Below are 19,491 nucleotides of genomic sequence, written 5' to 3'. Positions count from 1 at the left end.
CGTCGCCTGCTGCACCTGCGGGAGGTGCCGTTGCTGAATGGTCCGCACTTTGTGCAGGTATGTTGCTGTTGCAGAAGTATAGCAGGCAGTCCTTCTGATAGCAACCTTTTCCGATACGAGCGTGTGCTGCATCAAACCAAGCAGCGCTACATATCAATACAATGCCGGAGCAATCTCGTTGGACTGCTCATGCCCTTGTCAACGGGACGAGTGATCGCCCGCCTGCATGAGCGCCCGCCTGCATTCGCCACCTCCAAGACCCCACAATGTCGGGTTTTGGTTTGTAAGAAAACTTTCTGCAAAAAAAAAAAAATATATATATATATATATATATTTGCAGGCAGGAAATGCGCAGGAACGAGTCAGTCGATCAGCTCAAACTGAGTACTTTGGTTGGTGTGTTGTCGCCTCTCCCTCAGACATAAATTTGGAATGGTTATTGAATGCTCGACAACAGTACCCAGGATTCCAGTTTTACTTGATGGTGACTTCAGTGCATATCACCTGGACTGGCAGTACTCTACATTAAGTCATCGCATCAGGCGAGTGCGGGACGCCTTTGTGGATGGTGTTGTTTGTTCTTCTGAACCATCCCGATACACCGACGAGGGCTGCGCTTCATACTCAAAGAGGAGCATGCGCTTCAGAACTTACGTTGTGGTCAGGACCTGGTACTCCCTCGTGACACCTCGAGCCAGATTCCTGTGGGAGTGACCATCTTCCTATCATTATTGGTGTATATTAATCACAGGCCCAACGATTACGCCGCAAGTGTTCGGTGGCCCACTGGGACAATTTTCTACCATTCTTCAAAGTCACTGTGTGGAGTCAACAGTACTGCTTCTATACCGCTTAAAAAGAGCGCTAAATGAGGCTACAGCCACCACGTGGGGGAGGTTTGTCGACCAGCTCCGGATCTCCCTTGCTCAGTTTGTGGGCTGCTCGTCGAAAGTGGAATTGACTGCAACTAGAGACCCAACCTCTGTGCAGGCATGCATAAGACTGAATTATATTACTGCTAAGGCTCAAAGGTGTGAGCGTGATCTCTCACGACGGCAGTGGTATCTGTGGAGAAAGCAGTGCTCCACACACTTATCTAATGCTTATCTCTGGCGAACTTTTCATGCCATGGAGCACGCTTATCGTCATCCTGATGCAGCAGCCATAGCATGCTTTGCAGCAAACTTGTCGCCGGATGATTTCGCGAGACAAGCAGCACGCAAGCTTTTCCCAAGAACGATATGTTGCCTGCACCAGTTAACTTTCTTGGTGGACATGCCAGCCCGTGTCGATAAATTGTCATCTGCTGCAGACACCGAGAAATCGCAAGCCCATTCTTTATGCCTGAATTGCTTGCAGCTATAGATGATGCCAACCTAAAGACAGCGCCCGGCGCGGACTAAATTACGTATGAGGTTTACAAGAACCTCAACTCTGATGCACTTCTTCCTCAACTTCTTATCACCATAAACAATGTATGGCTAGACAGCAATCTACCAGAGAGCTGAAAATTGGCTATTGTCATCCGTATTCCAAGGCAAGGAAAACTCCAATAGACCTTAGCAACCTTCAACCTACATCCTTAACGCCAACAATTTGCGAGCTTGCGGAGAAAATTCATCACCACAAGAATCTCGTGACGGTTTGAACATTAGGGTTTCTACCAGCTGGCCAAAATTCAATTTCAACCATCTATAGAGACAGATAACGGGTTGGCTGTCTTGGCATTCTCAGTATTGTCACTCACCTGCAGCCGCAAGTAAGCACCGTCCCCGCCATTGACGTCGAATTGGCTTATGAAAATATGAGTCATGTTTCCATTCTGGACTCAATTGACATGCTCCATTTACCACTTAGAGTAGACAATCTTGTTAAATGTTTCATTGAAGGTAGACAATTAGCAATGCGCCTCATTGGTGATGCCATCGGATCATTCGTCCCTCTTCGCGGCGCACCCCAGGAATCAGTGTTGTCACCAACATTATTTATCATTGCATTTCTCTCCCTTTCATGACGGTTATGTTCTTGATATAAAATTATTAATATACGCTGATGACGTCACAGTGGGGCGCGAACACAACGACCCACTGACTCAATCCGCTACAGTGCAATCAGCTTTAGATATTACGTCTGCATATGCTTCTTCAATTGGGCTTGAGCTTTCCGCCAGTAAAACTATGCTCATCAGTCGCCAACCGCTAGAAGGTCGTAAACTAGCTGCAACATCTAGTCGTCTACATCTATCCGAAACCTCACCTCGGGAAAGTACAGCCGTAAAAATATTCGGTGTAACAATTCATGAGTCAGGAACTGGAGGTGCATGTCTCGTGCAGCGATTCCGACTCTGGGTCTGATCAGACGCATTGCTCCTAAAACAAGCGGCGCCCGCTCATGTGTTGCATGGCAGTTGGTGCGAGCAGATGTGCAACCGCGCTTTGATCAAGTCCAATTTCACCATTGAATTTTAGAGGCAATGAGGGCCATGACTTGTTTTTTTCGTATCACCTCCATCGTAGCGCTCCAAGAAAACGCACAGCTATATACCATAGACGAACTGGTGCAGCAGCTAGGTGATGTTCGCAGGCTTAAGGTCACCCTGTGTCACGCAACCTGTGCTCTCAGAGGTTATGCTTCGTCGCATTCCACTCCACCGCCGCCACTGCCAGTTCTTGCTCTTTAGTGTTTTGTATATCTGAGTGATAACAAGCCAACCTATTTAGGACGACCAAGAACACAGGAATCAGTTTCGTTACTTAGCGACCGAATTATGGAACCAAACGTCATCTTGCCACAAGGTTCCATCGTAATTTACGTCGATGTAAGCATCCAGGCCTGCGAATTGACAACTGCAGTTTACTGCCCTTGCAAGACTGTACTAATTACGAAATCAAGGCTTTAATTACCAGAAACTCATCCTTTTGCGCGAAACTGCTTACTGTGCAAAAGGCGCTATGCTCCGGGAGCGCCTCTTGCACCGTAAGCAATTTCGCATTCCCATGCTTCCCACGGCCCGCATTGCCATACGCACCGATGCCCTCCAAGTGACAAAGCTGCTTAGACACGTCAGTAGGAGCGCAAAAATCTGCCAAAATATACACTCTCTAGCGGCACGCATTCCGCAGCCAATTCGAATTGAATTGATTCCGCGTGAATTGTAGGTTGTTAAGTCATGCGAATTTTCCATCCCAACGTCATCTTCGCACAAGTTCCTAAAATTCGATAATGCTACCCTCCTTTTAACAAGAAAGGAGCACCTCCGACGCCGTACACGTGCTCTCATACCTTCGTGTACGGTAAACCTCCCCCGTGGTCTAACCCGTATCGGGTAAGTGGCGCTTTGGAGGATTCGAGTTGGGTGGCCCTAACACCTGCAGTGACTCGAAAGTGGCCTCAGTTTCGAGATTTGTACCCCCACTCTAACTCTGCAAGTTCCGAGATGCTGAGGCCGATATCTATCGTATGCTGTGGGAATGTTCAGCACAGAAGCCGACGCGGATCCAGCACTTGGTGGCAGCTGGCCTTCCCCCCATAACCCGTCGTCATGTGCCGCTTGGACACACAGACCACAGCATCATTCACTCCTGGACTTTATTACACCAACCAGTCTTTTCTTCATTTATTTCACCATACCCTTCATCCTTCATAAAATATCATTTTATGCACCGAGGCAGTAAACATCGCAAAAAAGAAGCCGGTCAAATGGAGCAAAAAGATTTGGAAGATGTCTAGAAGAAGAAGACAGCAGATAGGAAGAAGAAGACGGGAAGCGAGAAATTCAGAAGACGTCAATAAGAAGACAAAAGAAGCAGAAGGAAAGTGAGAACAGTCGGAAGACGACACGAAGAAGACAGAAGAAGAGGAGAAGAAGGCGAAAAGCTAGAAGATTCGGAAGACGCCAAAAAGAACACAGAAGAAAAAAGTATGATGGAGCGAATGCGCAGTTGTGGCCTGCGCCCGCACGGTGACCTTAGCTTTACGTGGCGTAGTGAAGCCTTCGCTTCAAAATACGTACAATTTTTGCCAAAAGTTTACAGCCCAAGCGGTCTGCTTCTGAGCCATACCATGTGGCTCATAATGCATTCCCAGGTTTCCAAACTTGCTGAAGGCAAGATTATTCGTCCTACCCTCTCCAATGGCTAGGACTTCCACGATTGTTAAAGACGCCATGATATACGGCTTAAAAGTAAGCCCTCTAGGCTCTAAACTTTTGACAAAGGCTGTACAAGCGTTCACCAGCTTGGCGCTCAGTTTTCTTTAGAGGCACGGGCTGGGCACAAGCTCCGTTTACCCTGCTGAGCAAGCGACGACAGTCTGCTTATAAGGTAACCATTCCAAGACATTTCCTAAGCTGTCTTCGCTACTTTCATTCTTGTTTTATCTCTGAATACTTTGCGCCGCTTTATGCTGCGTTGTTGGCGTTTCTAGGTTATCACTCTAGCCATGCATAAACAAAGCATATGCTTGCTGCGGGCACCGTCTGGGCACCCTATCAGTTTTCATCAGCGCAGCACCGGCCCAAGCGCGTTGTCACGTGTTCCAGCCTGAGTCGGATAGTGAAGACCACGCGACAGATTGATGTCAATTAATTGACGTCGCTTTTTGCCCTGTCGCCACGCGTGGTTTTTGAATGCCGCGAGAAATGGCCAAAAATAGTTGAGCCACTGCGGTGAGGGTAGTCGAGTTTTCAAAATTCTAGAAGCTGATGTGTTTATTACTAACGGTCGACGATAAATCACTAACTGCAAACGGGCGCCTAGAAGCAATATATAAAAATTAACTACCAGAATTTAAATAATAACTTTAGTAATGAACATGATTCACCTGTTTTTTTTACGCCCGCCAATACTGGTATTACTATGCCGCAAAAAGCTTCTTTTTACCTCAAAAACGCTATTTTTAATATGGGTGACCGCTTCCCTTAAACAACTGGTATACTTATAGGGTATATATAAGGTAGTAGGATTAAACAGTCAGTCGTAACTCTCACTTGAGCGAGTACGGAAGCGGAGGAGGGAGGAACACTAGTGGTGGTAGTTCAGGAACGGAAATTTCTTGTGTTGGACCATGTAATGCCATCAAGGCTATGCGCAAAAAAGGCCAACACAAAAACCAGAGGCAACGACAAGACGAGCGTTGCCTCTTTTGTTGTGTAGTCCTCTTTTGCGCATAGCCTGAATGCCATTACATGATTCTGGCCAACTAGCCCGAGAGCAACTTTTGTTGTGTTGGACATTTACTATTGTAAAATTAGAGACGAAAATTGAAGTATATTTGGTAGCTTACGTTTGAAATGTCAGAGTCACTTTCAATACTTGCGCCCTTTCATGTTGACAGCGTGCACTCTGTTTTTGCATGTTGATATTTTTAAGGAAGCGTCGTTATAAGGACTAACGGTAACGGTATAAAGCACTAATGCTGGATGGTGGTGCGTTGAGTTACTGTGATTCTTGTGGAATTTTTACTAATAGCGTAGAGAAACTAGATGATGTAAAAAAAGACTCGGCAAACTTGAACTAGGAATCTGCTCTTTCTCTATTATGTATTACGTTAACTGCATGAATAAAATATGTTGCCTACATCTACTGTTGATTCAGATTTGATATTTACTTTTAGGATTTGATATTATATATAGTTCATTTTACGTGACATGCGCAGTTAATAATGCTGACAAACAATTCGCGAACCTGAAGGGCTGCTGCAAACGTCTCGCGCATCTCAGTTGTCGATTAAAGAATTAATGAAAAAAGAATATTTCTTAACTCGGAGAACTCTTGGCAAAGGTTGCTATAAAAGTGTCGAACATTAAGCGATCACGATCCAACCGGATCAGAAAGGTTTTACCTTCAATAATTCTTTCGACTAGTCATCGCCGCAAATTCATTTACTCATTAGGAAGCGTCAAAGAAGTTCTCGAGGAAGTCATAAAAACGGAATCTGTCGTTGCTGATAAACGCCATTAACACTCAACTAGCCCTAGCGAATGGAAACGCTTCCGATAAAGGGGCCAAACCGGACCATCAGCGTGGAGCCATGAGTACATTTTCCTTTCCCTTGCCTCCGTCTCCTTTCCGCTCCCTTCGTTGTGACCGCTAAAAGGTATCTAGACAGGCGTGCCCTTCTTCCCATCGATTTTACAGGCAAGGTGAACGAGCACAAAGCTGTTCCTAAACATAAGACGATATTAAGTCAAAATAAAAATCGACAAGAAATATAGCACACGTAGATAGTGATCGCACTGAGGATACAAAGAAGCAAAGAAAGGTGGCAGGTGGGTGCATAATTGAGAAGACATTAAGAGGTATGAAAAAGAGGAAGTGGAGTAGAGAAGAAAACGGAGCGGTCAATGACAGCAAATGTCTCTGTGTCATCGGCTAGAAACGGCGCATTTGAGCTTTACGTGGGTGATCGCCGGTGCTAATTAGGGTAATTAATCGATTCTTCAAATGAGGACCATCTCTAAACCCCCTCCCCTCCCCCCCCCCCCCCAACAAAAAAAAAAAAAGAAAGAGTAATGAAGAACTGGGGAGAAAGTATTCAGCGATAAAAGTCCGTAGAGGGCCGGAAGACTCATCTTCACTGAAATACCTTTCAGGAACGCTACGAGAAAACATTCTGAAGTATCTGTGCGTTGTTTTGTTGCCATTTAGATCCTCAAATAATTGAAGGTGTCTCTAGACAGTGAAAGCGCCACTTAAAGCACCTAATGACCCAACTTCGGTCGTGCACTAGACATGGCGTGTTAATTTGGGTATTTTGCTCTCTTTGCCACGCTTATTCTCCAACGATTTCTCGGCTAATCGATAGCAATACATGCGAAATTAAAGATGGAGCGAAGAACTAGGCAATCAGGGCGTTTTAAATTGGTGTTTACTATTTTGCAGGCACTGACAACAAAACTATGCGCTTTCCAATTTCCATGTACAGTCTTGGTCAAGAGTATTCAAGCCAAAGGATTTTCGCCTTAGTTACAAAATAGAGCCATCACCGTGCCAGTAAGGACAGAAAGGACGTGAATTGATATGAGACAGTTTCCTGCTGTGATGAAAAACTATTTTGTAGCGTTTTAATGACCTTTGGCATTTAATGATAGTGTGGCGGCTCTATTTGGCGGCAAGGACGAGAATCCTTTGTCTTCAGGAGTTTTGACCAAGACTACTATACGTTCTGTTGCGACTATACACAGCTAAGCGCCATGAAACCATCTATGATAGCACTGCTATTGGGATGCATATTGCCTTTTTATACAGGTGCAGTCACCGCGAATGTTTTCGGTTTTGTTATGTTGGACAGTTTGTTTATACGACAACTTTTATGCCCAGCTACCCCTCTCCCCCAGTGCAGGGTAGCAAGCCAGTTCCTTTACCGGTTAACGTCCCTGCCCTTCCTCCTCATCTTCCTCCTCCTCCTCCTCCTTGTTTATACGACAGTTTTCGGTTTGTTCATATTCACGCTATCGTTGCTATAACAGTAGTGGTCTTACACATCAACCAATTTTCTGACGCACTTATATATGGATTTATTTCATTCGGTTTGTTTTTGTTCAGTGGAAATAAATTTAAAGGACGCTTGTGTATTTCGGCTGCATTGATAGTACCCGCAAAAACAAGGCATGGCAGAAACGACGACCAGGAGAGAAAGGAGATGCATCTCCACCGAAGACGCCATGGTAGACGGCGGACAGCATCGGCAGCTCGTTAGCGAACCACACACGCAGGCAGGATGAATGCGAACAGGGGCGAAAGGAAACGGCGCGAAAAAAAAAAAAGACACCCCTGAGGAAGCACAGTAAGCGCGCATCTTCTCCCCGACTGTGGGTGTCGTTCCGGGCTCGTTATGGGGAAGAGCCCTTCCCGATCACAGCCCTTAGTGCTTTCAGGGTGGAGCAGTCTCCGGCTCTTGAACTCCCGGCTCAATTACGGAGACTCGCCTTTGTCAATGCAGTGCACGGCGAGTTTGATAGCCTAGACGAACTTCGGGAGCAGAACTGTAATTGCATCACACGAGAATCTGCGGAAGGCGTGGTGAAGTAAATTTTATCGCATTCTTCTTAGAGCAGAAAACTGCCGGGAAATCCTTGTCAGAAAGGCAGAATTATGGTCGTCTGACAGGGGCCCAGATGGAACCAGCCTTCAGGCCTTTGCCACTCTATGAACTCAAGTAGTGTCGGCGCTAACTCGAGACATAATGCCAGGGTCATTATTATTGAAATCCTCACACGCCCTCAGGATGCTGATAGCAGTGACAATAAAACAGCTTTTTCCGTGCCTGAAAGGTACTTACGGACCAATTGCGCCGAACGAAATTCGTCTCAAGGATATTGCTGGCGTCCTCTTTCTCCAGCCTCGCTCTAAAGTTCACTAGACGCAATCTTCTATAAAATCACATATAGCGGGAGCTGGTAGCTTCAGTGCATCACTTCAGTCGGTGGTCGAGTTGTCTGAAACCTAAGAACATGTAATATTGTTCTTCCCAGTCTTCACTGAAACAAGGATGTAATCTCACTAGTCTGAATTTCTGGTGTGACTTCATCTGACATGGCATACGGCATTGGGCGGGGCAAGAAGAACTATGATGACACATATGAAGGAACAAAGAATGAAGCTTTAGTACCATTGAAGAAACTCAGGCCTTCTTTGAACAAGTCGGCATAGTCTTAGTGTAGGTATTTGATGTCAGAAAGTGCATGAACATTCATTTCAATGTCAGAGATGCCGATACCCATATTCATGCATCCAGTTGCGTCCTAGGAGAGTGGGTGATTCGTGTCCCGATAGAAATACAGGAAGGCTTGTTTTAGTTTGGTTTATGAGGTTTCACGTCCCAAAGCGACTCAGGCTATGAGAGGTGCCATAGTGGAGGACTCCGGAAATTTCGGCCATCTGGGGTTCTTTAACGTGCAGTCACATTAGCCTCCTTGTCATTAAACCTGACAGTGACACTGACACTGGCTTTTCCTTGACCTTTTCTCAGTTCTCCGGAATAGCTTCGCAGAAACACTAGCGACGGCTGAACTAGAACCAAAGGCAAACTCGATTGAAAACGCTACTTGGCAACGACAGAGACTCTTGCCCCAATATCTATTTCCATGTTGAGAGGCTTGCCGCAAATGTCAGTAGTAAGGGTGAAAGGCGGGCGGTAGAATGGCGTCACCAACTTCCAACACGTCAAAAACTTCGGAAGACTAAGTTGTATCGGCGTCTTCCTCGCGGACAGCGTTCACGGTGTGGCGGTTGGTCGTTGATTTTGTTTTTCGTGACAAGGACGAACTAGGCTTTGGAGGACTGTTACTTCAGGCTTGTCTGTCCTTTGGTCTCGTATTGCAAACTTTCGCCAAGTGATCTCGTTCTTGATAGCAACTATAGACGGCGTTCTTATGCTTGTGTTCTGATGGGGTCTCCATCCCCCGTAGCGGTAGTAGGTGACGCCCTCCGACCCTGACTAGACACAGAGTCGAAAAAGCGATGCTCAATGTAGCAAGACAGCTTTTTCAATGTTAACCGGAATAAAAGGTCTGGCTAGAGCCCTTCGTGAAAGCGCTCTAGTGTGATTGACGTTGTACAAGCCCGCCAAACTCCCCCTATTCCTGACTGATAGAATCATTCATCCAAACTTCACCGTGTATAGCATTCTTCTAAGATGCCTTCTTTTCAGGCAATATATTATTGCGAAAGCAATACTGCTCTAGGTTTTGAGCCTTCAGCGTAGCGCGGCCGGTAGCCACGTCTTACACACGTGACGCTGTGACGTCACACCCCACGTGACACTAGGGTGACACTAGGGTGAGAGCTGGACTACCAACTCAAGCGGTCGGCAGGAGCTGCCAACTTTGGTCTCTCGTTTGAAAAGGGACGGTTATGTTAGAATCAACCTGTTAGGACCCTGGCATTCGCGTCACCCCTATAGGCCACTAAGGCACATTCATACGGCTTGGTTAAAGCGTGGCTTTATATGTGGGCTGAGGGAGAAGAAAAACAGAAGAACGCTCGGTCTTCCGCAGCTAATGCTTTCTCTCAATATATGTTTCAGCAGAGATGAACCCTTGTAATTTTTTGTTAATACAGAATGCATTTCCTTTTTAGAATGAGTTACGTTTTAGCAGGAACAAATAATAAGTAACCCCGGGGTTCAAAAACACATCGCTGAGGCTATCATACTGTTAGCTACATTGTGCTGTGAATATTAAAAGTGCATAGAGAGAGCTCAAGCTTTCAGAATCCATCGCTCATGCCCTATAGGAGGGTGCATGGGCGCAAATGCTCACTTTCTGTCACAAGCGGACACCGTCATATCTATGGGGAGAGTTACGTGGTATAAAACTGTTAGTCTGAATCGATCGTGCCGACTAAATGCAACCACTGTTTCAAGAAACACGGAGTTTTGTAGCTCATCGAAAGTAACCCTCAAACTGCTGAGTGTTTGCTGTGCAGTTTACACAAAGGTAACTTCCCAGAGCCAGTTTGTCTCGAAAGTAATGAGACTGCTCGCAGCGTTGTGCGCATGTGAGCCTAGTTGCGAAACCGGTTTAGGGGATGTTGGCAATCCTTCCTGCTTCCCATTGTAACGAGTTCTGTTGTCTTCGGACAGGTGGAGCTCATGGACGGGTTTGAGCGTGTACCCTCGTTCTTAGCAGTGTCGCGGAAACGAACGAAAATCGAAAGAGCGATACCCACAAACGTTTTGAAGTCTAGGAAAACCGCCAACCGGGGCACTCAATCGTCACCAAGGCATTGATGCGATGGGCTGATTGCGGTTGTTCAAATGGCACAAAGCATTTACAGATTGCCGTGACCACATCCAGCCCGCCAATGGTCCGGGCGCCCGTCGACGATGGCTATGGATGCTGCTAATGACGGCGTATGTGCTTCAGTGAAAACTGGCCTACATTTACAGGCCCTCATGGTTGTACAATCTTTGGTTCTTTTCTAACCATACGGACACTTCAACGCCAATTAGTTTCAAGCAAGCCACGCACGCAAACGTACTGCAATCTGTAGGAATCGTAAGCAAGCGCCCGGACCGTAGCTAGACGGGATCTCTTCACAGCCCTCTGTTACGGCTTTGCGGCAGTTGAATAATACCAGTCAAATCATTCACCGAAGCGATGGCCTTGTGGTAGAGCATCCGCCTCGCATTCGGGTGGTGTCCAGGTTTGATCACCGGTGCCGCGGGGCACCCCCCACCGGTTTCCAGTAAGTACACTGCTCCCCTGGCCTGGTTTTTTGCTTTGCTAGGGTGAAACGCTTAAAACCGGCAAAGAAACAAAAATTTCGCTTCAGAAAAGGGCCACGTATGGGCTTCTACCTCACGAGGCGGACTTATGGTTGCCCGTTGGCGGAACGAATCACTGGCACATCGGCCCTGGCCCAAAGCCGTTCCGCAAAGGAACGGAAGTGTGTTACATAAGGTTTTCCCCCCATAGCCAGGTCCATGTCTGGCGTGAGCCCGTAAGTCCAGGCCACAGGGCGGCTGTAGCGGGATCGTAACAAGAGTTGGTCCACACCCAAGAGCCCTCTTCAGAAACAGAGATGATGTAGAGGCAGATCGTTTGAAAAGAGGCTGGTACGCCTTGTAACATTAATTTGTTCCGAACAAACGACAGCAGTTTTTTCTTTCGATGACGAATAGATTGACTTCTGTTCGGTCACTTGGAGTGGTCGCGTTCTCCTGTAACCGAGCGGAGCGCAGTCATTGGCGAATATGTCTTGAAGAATAAGGCTGGGAGCTCTTGCACAATCCTGTAATCTAGTTAATGGGTGGCCACAATGGTTGATGCTCAGATGGTAGGCTGGAACCTCGGAGAACGACATCCTCTGGAGAAGTCTATTTCAATAACGTGGGATGGATTTTTGGGTTTGTGGACTGCTATGGCGGGACCCACTGAAGACTGCAGCCTTTACTAATGATATCCCCATCAAGAAACGAGGGGGCATGAAGCCTAAACTCGCGCTTCCGGTACGTAGGCGGCAAGTCCTGGCTCTATTTACGGGGCCGGCATCAAAACCAAGACGCTTAAGAAGAATTTGCAGAATCGGGCTCTCACTTCGAGCGCAGCAGGGAGAGAGTCAACGAAGTCAGGGGCGCTACGGCGTCTGGCAGGGGTACATCTCATGGAAGTGCACCACGGATGTTGCAACCCCGCCTGTCTGAGTACGTGGGTTCGACCCACACATGACCAACGCAATGCTGTGGCAGTAGTATAGACAGGTCCAGCACGCGCGACTGAACAGTTGCCAGGATTCCTTGATGGTTTGACGATGACCCGACGCAAATGGGTACAGGAGCGGTCACCGGCGTGAGTGTCCGTCATTTTTGTGGGCATCAGCTCTTCGGAAGAGACTCGGCCCGGGCGAATCCATGCAAGCCTAGGAGATACTGTTTGGTGAGCTGTAACACTTCTGAAATAGTTGCATCGATGGGACAGTGATTCGTTCCGCCATCGGACAACTATAAGTCCGCCTCGCGCTGGAGTAGCCAATATGTGTGGCCTCTTTCTTTTTAACCAACATTTTTTATTCATGTCTCTTTTGCTAAGCATTTTACCCAAGAAGAGCCGAGAACCAGGTCTGAGGAAATCTCGTAGCCATTGTAAACCGATGAGTACCCTGCGGCCCCAGGGATCGAACCTGGTAGCTCCCGAATGCGAGGCGAATGCTCTTCCTCAAAGCCATCGTTTCGCATTCGGGAGCTACCAGGCAGTCAAGTCATATGCATGATCATGACGAATGCCACAGTGGGCGACTTTATCAGTTATTGCAAAATTGCAGTGCGTACCGGGTGTTCAGAAGTTTGATCCTCTTTCCGCAAAGCTGCGAAAAGACTGGGGTACAAGCTCAAGCTGGTCCGCTCTGTTCGCTTTTTCTAAGCCAACTGAACTTTTCACACTGTGAAGCTGAAAGTGCCCCCACCACCCCCCGCAACCTGTTTCTTAATCGCGGTCATACGCACTCAACATCACGAATGGCCTCGTTACTTTCAGGACATCTCCTGTATGTTTGGTCATAGAGAAAAAAGCATGGAATCTGAACATGTACATTGTTTAACAGCCTGCGGAAATGTGTGTACACAAGAAAATCCACTACTTGGGCTTAAAGATCGAAGAGGACGATTAAATGGGCATGGAAAGAATTTGCTAACTCTAGAAAGCTTAAATGAGTAATAGATACCCCATCAATCTCTCCTCAAAGCAACAATTTTTAAGCTAGCGCTGCTAACACCGCAACTATGGTCAATTGTAAATGACGCTTATCCTCTCCCCCCTCCCTCAACGCATGTCGGCGCTGAATAAAAAATAAAGAAGGTTTTATTCAGTTAATAACAAGAATCGTGCTGCAGCAGTATGCTTTCACATGATTTTGTTTTATGTATCTCAATTATTCAACGTTATTTTGTTTTGTTAATCTGGCGGCCATGCTTTCATACGCTTCGCAGAAGTAATGATTTTATTGACAATGACACTGGATAAGAATCACACATTGTAACATAGTTTAGCAAACACAATTTCGTAATCTGTGAAGCAGTTTGACGTGCCCTTAACTTCGGACTCTGCAAGAAAATCATTTCAAAAATACAAGATCCCTACAACTATTCCATTGCCCTTCTTATTGGTTTATTGATGACGTTTTTGATGCACATACTGTCTTTCTGAGCGCATATATTTCTGTTTCTTAACCATGACATCAACCTCCGCTGATTCCTACCGTCGCTGTCGTCTTGCCCGCTGTTGTTCCCGACGCCGCTTATGAAGATAATATTCGTCAGAAGCTAGGATGGCCCCAGGTTGCCCTGCATGCTAGCAGAGCCACATCATAAAGTAGTCAAATGCGCCTAACAGCAAATGCAAAGCCAGGCGAGCTCCCCTCTGCCACCAGCGCGGCAGCTTTCGCTTCTGAAGCGGTTTTCCACATGTCGAGCATTCCCTCACTGCATTTCTTTTGCCATCCTACGCATCGTAGCCTTTTCTCTCCTCCCTGCACCACGGAATATGTTTTGCTCACCGTACCACAAACACGTATTTGAGGTAAGCAGGCTCGCCGTGACATAACTGTGTTAGTCCTCCCCCTCTCCCCCGTCCGCACTCGAAAGGTCAAATGTCAAATCGGCTTCAAACATCGGAGTTTTTCGAGAATGCGGGTAGAGGTGCTCAAGTACTAAACATGAAGAAAAGAATCTGCGATGGCACCTCACCACGTCCCGTTCCGCCCGCGTCGCTCAGACACGTCTATTGAGTGAGCGCACCCAGCAAGCCCCGATGACGTCATTTGAGAGCTTTACGCGGGGGAACGTGTGACCCTAATCGGATGCTAGCTTTCGCCGGGGGCACTTTTTAAAGTTATTTGTAACTTATCGGCTGCATGCAAGACATTTATATTTGGCCCGAATACAGACAAAGACGAGGTCTACAAAATTATTTGACTAGAATATTAGAGAAAGGGCCTTTTCAGGAGCCCTTTATTTATCCAGCAGAGAAATGTTCTTAAAAGGCAACAATTGGTCCTTTCTTTATTTTTAGTCAGTGACTGCACCATATTCTTCGGTGCCCTCTGTCTCCGACGATATAAACTACTTCTCAAAACTAAATGTCACGTTGTTTAAAAAGAGAGAACAAGCAATCAAAGCCGAAACTGATTTCATGGAAGAGACGACGTTTTGTTTATGAACGAATGTCTTCCCCATAAGCTGCAAGAAAACCACTTGCACGCGCGTTGAATTACAAAAATACGATCTTGAAATCATTTCTCAGTTCATAAAATGGCTCAGCAATGTCCTATATTGCGTCAGGACTGACAGGAAGTTCTACAGAAAACTTTTCCGAGATTACACAAATGTAGCAAAACCGTAATTATCGCTTTAATATTATTGAATGTTTCTGTTTAAAAATTTCGAAGGATCCTCGATGGAGCAGGAATCATGCTTAAGAAGAAATACATTGGCTCCGGTGTTTCAGAGGTAAATATGAGGCAATTGTTCCAAATCTTTAGAAGTAAAATTCATGATTGGGTCTTGCAAATCAACAAATCATCCACTCAAGCAGAAGTAGACGCCAAAATTTGCTTCCATACCCCTTTAGATACAAAGGTGTCCACATGTTTTAAGACCAAAGCACTTTTTGTGTCATGAGTAGTGTCACCAAGATGTGTCTGCAGAGTGTGTCGTGAAGCTTCTCAGGGTCACGAGCAAAAGCATCGTATAGTATAGCCACCGCTCATCACGCCTAGTTTAAAACTGCATTACATTATCGCGCTATGCAGAAATTATCGTCATCATCATCAAGTTCCGAGTGTAACAAACCCTCGCACTTTGCGGTGCACATCGTTGTCTTAAAGATTTTAAATTTAACCCTACCCCTTACCGCCACCACCGACTGCTACCGCGTGCCGTCAGCCGCGCGCACACTGAATGGCCTCTACGTCCCGAATCCGCCCGGCATTTGACAGGAACTTGGCGTCATCTGCCGTCATCAGGGGTATCTACGCATGCGTACTAACGCTCGCGCGGTAGTGGTAGATGGTGGCCATCAGCGGTAGCGCTAAACTAAAAGACTATTAACTTGAGTCTGGGCCGCTCCTTCATTTAACCTAGAGTAAGACTCACTGTAAAACCTTCAGACTACCGCAAACTTTTCTGCGGGCGCCAATTTCCTTTCAGATTGGCGGGCATGGGCGACGTATGAACTTGGAATGATAGACTTCGTAGGCATCGAACATGTTTTTAGGCTCAGTAAAACAGTGCATTCTTAATACTTAAAGGCCCGAAAAACACAGGACAAACACTGTGAATACAATGGGATGAAGCTCGGAGACATTAGCTCCCTTACCGAGAAAGAAAACAAGGAACGATGCTGCAGAACCAAGCACAGGAGATCCCATCTGAAATGCGCTGAAGGGGTGGTCTTCGGGATCCCTCCGTCCTGCTAGCACTCCTACATAGACAGACTGGCCCGCGTGTCAATGAGCGAACGTACGAGCATGAACGAAATTTGAACAAATGAAGGAAGGCACGCATTTGCCACTTGCATTTGACATTACACAGTGCTCGACCTGTGATTGTGAGCCATGCTATTTGACGTAAAGCATTCTTGGTAAAATCAAAGACAAAACAGCTACGGCATTTCGAAGCATTTTTTATCAAAAACAAAGCCAGCTCGTGCATAAGTAACACATCAATTCGTTCTGTACACGGTGGAAAAGAAATTCCTTGAGCGTATCTTATCACGTTAAGTTTGATTTTAGGTATACATGTACGTTTCTTGTGTGCAAGAAAACTAGTTGCAAGTGGCGCTTTGTCCCGTCGTCTTCACTGTCTTTGTCCTATGTTTTTGCGCGTTGAACATTAATAGACTGTTACCACCGACGACAAGTTCTCAGTAAAACACGTAGATTCAGGCACGTTTATTCAGAACAGTACCAATCGTAATTATGTAGTCGCTAACTTTAGTACTGCAACTGATATGGGACAAGGCTTGTGTGTATTGATAGGGGAAACCGCAGGTCGCCTCCACTCGCAAATCCCCTGCCGTTTTGATCACCGCGTGTTCTAAGCGCAGCGCAGTTGTATTACGTTATAAAGTCAATGTGTGCGAAAGACCATGTCTGTGAAGCTCGCAGCTGCTTGCGTATATAGTTAGGTAGCGGAGAATGCCGTACGTTAACGCCTTTGCGCCAGACACGAAGGATGGGTTACGGGGCTTGATTACGCTCCGAAACGATGACTCACCCTGTATAAACGGCACCAAGTGAAGCAGCATGTTCATCAGGACAGCGTACGAACATGCATTGTAGTGATGTCGTTCAAACTATCAGCATCATTTACATTGCCCCGCTTCTCTAAAAACTCCGAGTGGGCAGCCTTGCTGAAACCTGTTTGTTTGCGTGATCCTAATTGTTTTGCAGTGCTCCCAATAAATAATGAAAAGTGAATGTAACGTGCTGGTCTCGCCCATTTTTGTCGTGAAAAATAAAAAAAGGTTTGTCATATCATTTCTCTCATCACACTGTCGTGAATATATTGCACTTTTGGCACAAGCAACGTGTGGTCTGCATGTGCACTTGAAAGGGATATGGTGACGCGAAGTGATGTGACCCGCATCATCCAGTAGGGGGGGGCGGCGGCGCGAGGAAGCAGAATACGATACTCTGAACTTTTCAGTTCAGTTCCGTCCAGTTTTATTCCTTAAAGGCCCCCTTTTCAGGGGGTGTTACATAAGGGGTGGGAATACACTTGAAAATGCAAAGAAACCGTAATGATTATTTAACATTTAAGATGATCTGTTACATGCGCTTGAAAAACAGATGGCGAAGCGATGATGACGATGGTATACAGTTGATAATGAGAAAAAACAGCAATGATTATTTAACATTGAAGATGATCTGTTACACGCGCTTGAAAAACAGATGGTGAAGCGATGATGACGATGGCATACAGTTGATAATGAGAAAAACCGGCAATGATTATTTACCATGAAGATGATCTGTTACACGCGCTTGAAAAACAGATGGCGAAGCGATGATGACGATGGCATACAGTTGATAATGAGAAAAAACAGCAGTGATTATTTAACATTGAAGATGATCTGTTACACACGCTTGGAAAACAGATGGTGAAGCGACAACGACAATGTCATAGAGAAGGCCGTTTCAGTTTGAAGATGTTCGAGAAAAGAGCGAAGCAGAAAAAGTAGTAGTGTACGATGGTGGGCGAGCAACTTGCAGTGGGTGAATGGTGCGGTGAGATATGCGTGCTGCGGCTGTGATATACGGTGCTTGATTCAAAGAAGAATAAAAAAACTTCTGAAAAAGAGCGAAACTAGCGATGCAGCGACGAAATGAGAAGAGTGGAAATCCGGATTTCACTTTCAAAGTTGAAACACTGGTGTCGTATGAGTATGAGGAATGAATGCAGCAGGACTTTTTGACGGGTTAGTTGGTACATGATCTTGATTCTTATAGCGCTGACGAAACACCACAGGAAGAACGACACAAAAGGACAGAAGCGCAACTTCCAACTTTAATGAGCAGAAAAGGAACCCAGGCATTCTTTTATAATTTCTGGTCTGCATGAATGTGCGACGACCCCCACACTAAATCAGAAAAAAAAACAGTAACACTAGGCAGGATTGAACCAGTTCAATCATGACAAAACACATGGGTGAAATGGAGGTCGCACGGATAAAGACAAGAAACAAGAAAATGATAAAGGCGAGCAACCACAAGAGATTAAAAACCGAAGATGACATGAGAGAGAGAAGTCAAAGATAAAAGCATAAAACTCAAACGGTGGATGGGAGCGTGCAAAAGGCGCTTAAAATCATTAAAAAACATTAAAAAAGAAGAAAACGGAGAAAAAACTACACATATCATTCCAAAAAGGTGAGTTCGTCTTTAGAAAGGAGTATAGAGGGCGTGCTAACGCACTTGTCTTTTCTTTGATGAATGTAAAAGGCCTCAATGACTTCTCTTTCTGTCTTGTCCTGTGCCTTGGCTAGAAACTTGGTTTCCTGGAACTTGGGACGGCAATTTTCACAGCGGCTACAATGTATAGCAAGGTTACCTCCTGTCTTGTTCTTTATAGTCACATTGTGCCTTCGAGCCCGCTCATTGAAACATTTCCCCGTCTGTCCCACATAAACCTTGCCACAGGTCAACGGAATCTCGTACACCACCTTGCCGGTACACTGGGTGAACATGTTTTGATGCTTTATAGTACAGGCCTGGTTGAAACGCTTTCCTGACACCATCGGGCAAATGCGTGACAGCTTGCCCGATGGTGTCGCGCATTTGTCACGGTACCAACGACAAGGACAAGGATCGTGTCATAGGAGAGGGATTTGCATGCCTCCAAAAATCATTAAGTTCGCTGGCTTCCAAGAAACCACCGCTGAAAAGGATTGCCGATTTTATGAAAGCGTCCGACCTTACTGTTCTGGAGGCTGACAAAGAAGGCGGCTTTGTTGTCATGACAAATGGTGTCTTTAATGAAAAGGCTACCGAAGCGATCGAGAAAAATTTCAGACCTGTCAACTTTCAACCTGCTAAGCAGAAACGTGCTGCACAAAAGCTACTTGCCCGGATGAACCTCAATTCATTGGCCAGTGCTGTCAAGGAGGCCAAGATAGGAAGCCTGGATATTTTCTTTTCAGGCAAGACGCACAAGCCTGCATGTCCCCTACGAGCCATCGTGTCCGAAAGGGATACCTGGCAGAGAGCAGTCAGTGATTTTCTGCGACGCCATTTGGACAGAATAGCAGGCCAGGATCCCTACCGTGTCCGTAGCTCAAGAGAGGTGGTGCACGTCTTTGAAAAAGACGACTTCGCAGCCACCACAGGGTTTTCCATTGACATAGAGGACCTTTTTTCACTCTGTGCCCCATGAGGGCCTGTTTGCATCTGTTCGAGAGCATTTGGAAGACTATGGGGAAGTTGGGTTTCAAAATGAAGTGGGGATCACAATAGAGAATTTCTTAGACCTGTTACTGTTCTATCTGAATTCCACAGC

This window comes from Amblyomma maculatum, chromosome 8 (genome assembly GCF_055883805.1).
Source record: "Amblyomma maculatum isolate TAMU_Amacu chromosome 8, ASM5588380v1, whole genome shotgun sequence".
Taxonomy (NCBI): domain Eukaryota; kingdom Metazoa; phylum Arthropoda; class Arachnida; order Ixodida; family Ixodidae; genus Amblyomma; species Amblyomma maculatum.
This window is presented reverse-complemented; position numbering follows the sequence as displayed.